Genomic DNA, 6,146 nt, shown 5'->3' with positions numbered 1-6,146 from the left:
TACAGCTGGATATAGCATTGTTTTTTCTTCTATATTTAGCAGATATAGTCACATATCTCCCTTGTAGGAATTAATTTGCATTTAAAATAGTTTTTTTTAAATGTAATTAACCATTAATTAGACTGGCAATAATTATTTTTACTCTTTTATTTTGCACTTATTTGTCTTGATGTTAGCCCCTTATCAGTGTCACCCGGTGCGATCTGCTACCCCCGCCTCGCGACGCCTCTAGTTAATTGTTTACTACCATTAACGTAACTACCCTACTGTTAGGTACATTCAAATAGTGACGTTTAAATCTTGCGAGCATTATGAAGAAAAAATTCTAACGAGTTGTTGTCGGTATCGAATAACTTCATGGTAGATTTAATTATCGTTAGAGCTGGTGTTGGAAGCGGAGATAAGCTCCCACTTTATGGTGGGGGTAAGCTCCCACTTTATGGTGTTGATAAGCTCCCACTTTATGGTGGGGATAAGCTCCCATTTTATGGTGGGGATAAGCTCCCAATTTATGGTGGGGATAAGCTCCCACTTTATGGTGGTGATACGCTCCCACTTGGCGGTGGGGATAATCTCCAACTTCACTGGGGATAAGCTCCCTCTTCACGATGAGATAAGCTCCAACTTAAAACTGGGGATAAGCTCCCACTTCACAAGAAATGCCCCTAACACCCCACGTCACTGAAAGTTTCTGACAACCAGATCCAGCTCTTGACCTACACGTGTGGCCCAGTCTCTGAGCCCGGCCAATCGCATTTTAAACAAACAATACAAGGGGAAGACAAGTAATATTATGTTATGGTATTTCGACTTCAAAAATAGATTTTTAAAATAAAAATTTAAAAAAAAATGAAAATTATATTTCTTACATGGTTCATTAAAGGTATATTTAAAAAGATAACGTTATGTTTACGGTAATGTGTTAGCGTCAGACTAAGGCAGTCTTATGTTACAGAGGTCTACATAAGAGAGGAGACTGAAGTTAAATCTAGTCTTAGTGTTGGTTTTGGTTCTAGCGCTTAGTTGTATTTGATATTTAACTTTGGTATTAAAGAAATGGTCAGTAATAATATTTATGTGAGAAGGTTAAATGTTAGGTTTGTGTTTTACGTTTGATTTTAGGGTTAAACGGTTAAACTAGAGACACGTTTGGTTTACTTTGTGGTTTGTGTTTGATTTATGTTATGTACTTAGCTTAGTATATAGCCTGTATAGATAATTGTGTTATTTATCCTCGGGACTATATGATAATTATAATGTTAAGACAAGGCTTTCGGACAGGCAAAGAGGCAGTGACCTAATTATAAGTTTGGATTTTTACAGCAGAATGTAAGAGATAAAACGCTAATCTTCTGTTTTTATCGGCGTTGTTTTATACACATGAATATATTGTGATTATACTTTGATATATCATCGGTATAATTATTAAGATAAAGAAAGTGTGTACATTTTGTACATTTAATAAGTATGATTACTATTTTTTAAAAGTTAGAAAAATCACATAGTTTCAAATACATAGCTTCTTTATTTTAGTAAAGTAGGTCTACCTTCAATATATTAAAATAAATTAACCTTTCTTACAATGCTCGGCCCTTTTCTAGTAAACATAACTTTTAATTCTTCTATACAACAAAGCAATGTTGCAACTTGATAGATCGGTATTATATGTGGTTTTTATTGTTACTTCCCATATAACAGTTTAAAAAAGTAAGGGAGACAACTTAAAATGTTGTTATCAAATTCACAAAGATACCAATACCCCAGTGGAGATATAATAATTATGTAAATCCTTATCGATTTGGTTTTCTTTTCTATAAGTTTTAATAAAATTTATGTAATAATTTTGTCTACCTTTAAATGGTTTTTGATACCTGATAGAAAAAAATACCACTAATTAAATTACGAAACTTGTAATTATTTAAGATAACTTTGCTTTTATAAAATGAATTACTTATGTTAAATCAATGGTCTGTTTCCTTAGCTTCGTTGCTCAAAATATTTAAACAAGATTTCATTGTTCAAATTTTCATGGTTGACAAATACTAGATTTTAGATCTAGAATCTAGTCAAGATCTAGATCTCTAGATTAAATCTAGATCTAGCTCATACTATCTAGCAGCTAGTTAGTCTATAATCTACTTTGACAAAACTTTAACTAAACTGATTGTTGTCTAAAATTTGATCTGCAAGTGAATAGGAACGACTGAGTGTGAGTGTTCAATTACACTAGTTAATAATTAGGCCTACATCAAATGGACAATGAAATTAATGACACTCTTGAAAAACGACCATCTATTGCAAATGTGTATAGTGAATTATTCAAAGATATTTTAACAGTAAATAAACAAAGAAAACGACCCTTTGATACTAGTTAATGTGAAGATGACGGTTAACCAAGTAAAGTTGCTAGACTAGACAACAAAGAATATCAAACATATAAAAGAGATAAAGCAGTTATTCAGAAAAGAAGAGAAAGGATCAAAGAGTACACGTTTTTGCTAGAAAAGAAATTAAAGTTTTGTAACACAGATTTTCATAATCATCGACAACTGATTGCCAAAGAAAATGTTATTTCTGCTCTAGAAAGTAAAATTCTAGATCTTGAAAATCCCACACATGATAATGCTTAATCCCCATCAACACAGAAACTGTTGTATGAGATAAGAAATCTTGGAAATAAAAATGAGAGATTAAGGAAAAGGATATCAGATGTGGAAACTTATGAAACACTGTAAAAGAGAGGCAACAGTGAGAACCCAGCTCTACATTCAATGGGTTTTACAAAGTTTGATGGGAGGCTTCTACCTCGTGTTTCTGGAACAGAAAAAGACCTTAAAACTTTCATGCAGATTTTGTCAGAGACAGAAGACCTTAAAACTTTCATGCAGATTTTGTCAGAGACAGAAGACTTTAAAACTTTCATGCAGATTTCGTCAGAGACAGAAGACCTTAAAACTTTCATGCAGATTTTGTCAGAGACAGAAGACCTTAACACTTTCATGCAGATTTTGTCAGAGACAGAAGACTTTAAAACTTTCATGCAGATTTTGTCAGAGACAGAAGACTTTAAAACTTTCATGCAGATTTTGTCAGAGACAGAAGACCTTAAAACTTTCATGCAGATTTTGTCAGAGACAGAAGACTTTAAAACGTTCATGCAGATTTTGTCAGAGACAGAAGACCTTAAAACTTTCATGCAGATTTTGTCAGAGGCAGAAGACCTTAAAACTTTTATGCAGATTTTGTCAGAGACAGAAGACCTTAAAACTTTCATGCAGATTTTGTCAGAGACAGAAGACTTTAAAACTTTCATGCAGATTTTGTCAGAGGCAGAAGACCTTAAAACTTTTATGCAGATTTTGTCAGAGGCAGAAGACCTTAAAACTTTTATGCAGATTTTGTCAGAGACAGAAGACCTTAAAACTTTCATGCAGATTTTGTCAGAGACAGAAGACTTTAAAACTTTCATGCAGATTTTGTCAGAGACAGAAGACCTTAAAACTTTCATGCAGATTTTGTCAGAGACAGAAGACCTTAAAACTTTCATGCAGATTTTTTACTTTCTGTCTTTGGATCTAAGGACAGTAAACAAAGAATTTTTACTGTTTTTAAAATCAGTTATGTCCAGTATGAAAGATTGTGTTTACAAGGTTCAAGAGGCAATCAAAACCACTGATGAAAAGAACAAAGAACTTGTAATGAAGTACACTAAAGAGATCCAGCTGCGGAAATCTTTCCTTAATCAGTTGGTGAAGTTGAGGGGTAACATTAGAGTGTTCTGTCGTGTGCGACCCTGCATCAAAGAAGATGGTGAGACTGAGAACATGGTAACAACAGTCCCGTACGATGATGGGGTTATCACAATAAACAATAGAAGCAAAAGTGTACATTTTCAAATGGACAAAGTTTTTCACATGGATATCTCACAATCACAGGTTTGTTTTTGAAGAGGTCTCATCTCTTGTGCGCTCAGCTATAGACGGCTACAATGTATGTATCTTTGCTTATGGACAGACGGGCTCAGGGAAAACATACACAATGGAGGGTTCTTTATCTGACCCAGGCGTGAATCAAAGAGCTCTTCAATTTTGTATGAGGAAACAAAAAACTCCAGCTGGCAATATAACATTGAAGCCAGCATATTGGAGATTTACAATGAGACTATAAGGGACTTGTTAAACCCTGACACACCAGCTGATAAACTTGAGGTCAAGATGAAGCCCGAGGGAGGGCTGTATGTACCTGGTCTAGTCACTGTACCTGTCAGATCTCTTGCTGAGATCAATAAGATATTTGAGACAGGTAGACAGAACAGATCCACGGCTGTCACCAGTATGAATGAAAGGTCTTCCCGGTCCCACTGCTTGCTGTGTGATAGTGTAGTTGGTGCCAATCTTCTGACAGGAAGCAAGACTTTTGGGCGACTAAATCTAGTAGACCTGGCAGGCTCTGAGAGGGTCAGCAAGTCACATGCAGATGGAGCAAGACTTAAAGAAGCACAAAATATAAACAAGTCTCTCTCTTCTTTGGGTGATGTCATCAGTGCCCTAAAAATAAACATAGTCATATCCCATACAGGAACTCAAAACTAACATACCTTCTACATGCTTCCCTTGGTGGAGACAGCAAGACACTAATGATTCTCCAGGTCTCACCTGTTGAGAAAAAATATAAATGAGAGCATTTGTACCTTGAACTTTGGCCAAAGGGTCATGTCTGCTGAGCTAGGACAAGCCACACGAAAAGTTGAGGAAGGAAAGAACACACCATCCAGCGCACGTAGAGCAAACAGTGACACACCTAATGTGGTAAACTCGCCGATACCTTTGACCCCCACCAACATGACACCAAACATCCCAAAATGTTCAACAGTCCCTTCCAAACTTAATCAAAGATGTAAATAACATTTATAGATGAATTTATGTTTCACCTCTCTCTAATTCACAGCATATGAACATAATATTGTTCCCCGTTTTTGCTTAGTGTTGATCATTATATGTAATATAAAGATATATGATAAGTGCATGTACATAAAACATAACATAAGTTGTTGCTTTTTCAAACGTCAAAACTAATTTACGCTTGCTAGTGCTTGATTTGTTGCTAAAGTGGTTAATGCATACTGCAATTTATAATTTTATTCCTTTTTTCACAAAAGATAAATGATTTAAAAAATATTAAACCTCTATAAAAAAGAAACCCTAAAAAATCACTTTTGAAACATAATTTGAATTTTAAAATGAGACAGAAATTTGTCTAGAACAATTATTTTTTTGATTTGTTTTTCAATAATATCTTGTATAGAATTACAGTGTATTTTTAGTTATTGATATTTGTGCTATGAATGGACACAAGTAATTAAAAAAAGTCTAGTGACAATTTTAGCGCAATTTCCTTGTGTTATCTAAAAATAGCTCTGTCGTAGCGTAAATCAAGAGCAGGGTTAGTAAAACAATTGGTTAGTTATTAAAACGTTTTTTATTAATTTTTTTTTCAGTATTTTACATGTTTTATTTACAATAGAGTAACATGACTAAAAACCATTGCGCGCCCAGCTACCGAACGTGACGTCGCAGCCATTGAACGTGATGGCGCAGCTATTGAACGTGATGACGCGTGTGGTGTGGTTGCATAAAATGCCTACTAATTCGGTCCAAATTTTAATTAATTCAAAAAATGTTTGTGACCAAACGAGAGGATACTTTTGAAAACTTTCTTCGGCAATATTGTTCTAAATTATGGCAGGAATCGATTGGTGCATGTTTCAAGTCGCTAATTGGTCTGGTTGCCGAGTTATGGGACAAAAACTACATTTGTTCGAGGTTTTTTGGCTTTTCCGGGAAATCCATGAAAGAAACCCGGAATTTTTATGGCCTATGTTCATCCTCGTAACTTGCTTAACATAATTGCTTTTGAAACTAGTCCTCGATATTGCTTCGTTGAGGAGGAGATACGACTTAAAGCTGCGGACACACATCCATCCATCCATTCATCCATTCATTCCCAGAAAAGACGAGTTAATAAACGCAATTCTCCAGAATGGAAATTGCGCTAAAAATGTATAAGCTGTATCTGCATACTATGTAGTCTTTCTAAGAGGTTTTCAAAAGTATTTTATGTAGGTTACATGACACTGGACTTTTTTT

At 34.8% G+C, this 6,146-nt stretch overlaps 1 pseudogene; it reads left to right on the top strand.

The window, feature by feature from the left end:
• Positions 1–2,771: 2,771 nt before the first annotated feature.
• On the top strand, positions 2,772–4,904 carry LOC131947570 (kinesin-like protein KIFC3; annotated as a pseudogene).
• The last annotated feature ends 1,242 nt before the right edge of the window (positions 4,905–6,146 follow it).

The sequence above is a fragment of the Physella acuta genome, unplaced genomic scaffold, assembly GCF_028476545.2.
Source record: "Physella acuta isolate Inbredline_101_S28 unplaced genomic scaffold, ASM2847654v3 ptg000600l, whole genome shotgun sequence".
In the NCBI taxonomy this organism is placed as follows: Eukaryota; Metazoa; Mollusca; class Gastropoda; family Physidae; genus Physella; species Physella acuta.
Note: the sequence above shows the minus strand (reverse complement) of the source record. Positions and strands in the feature narration are given on the sequence as shown.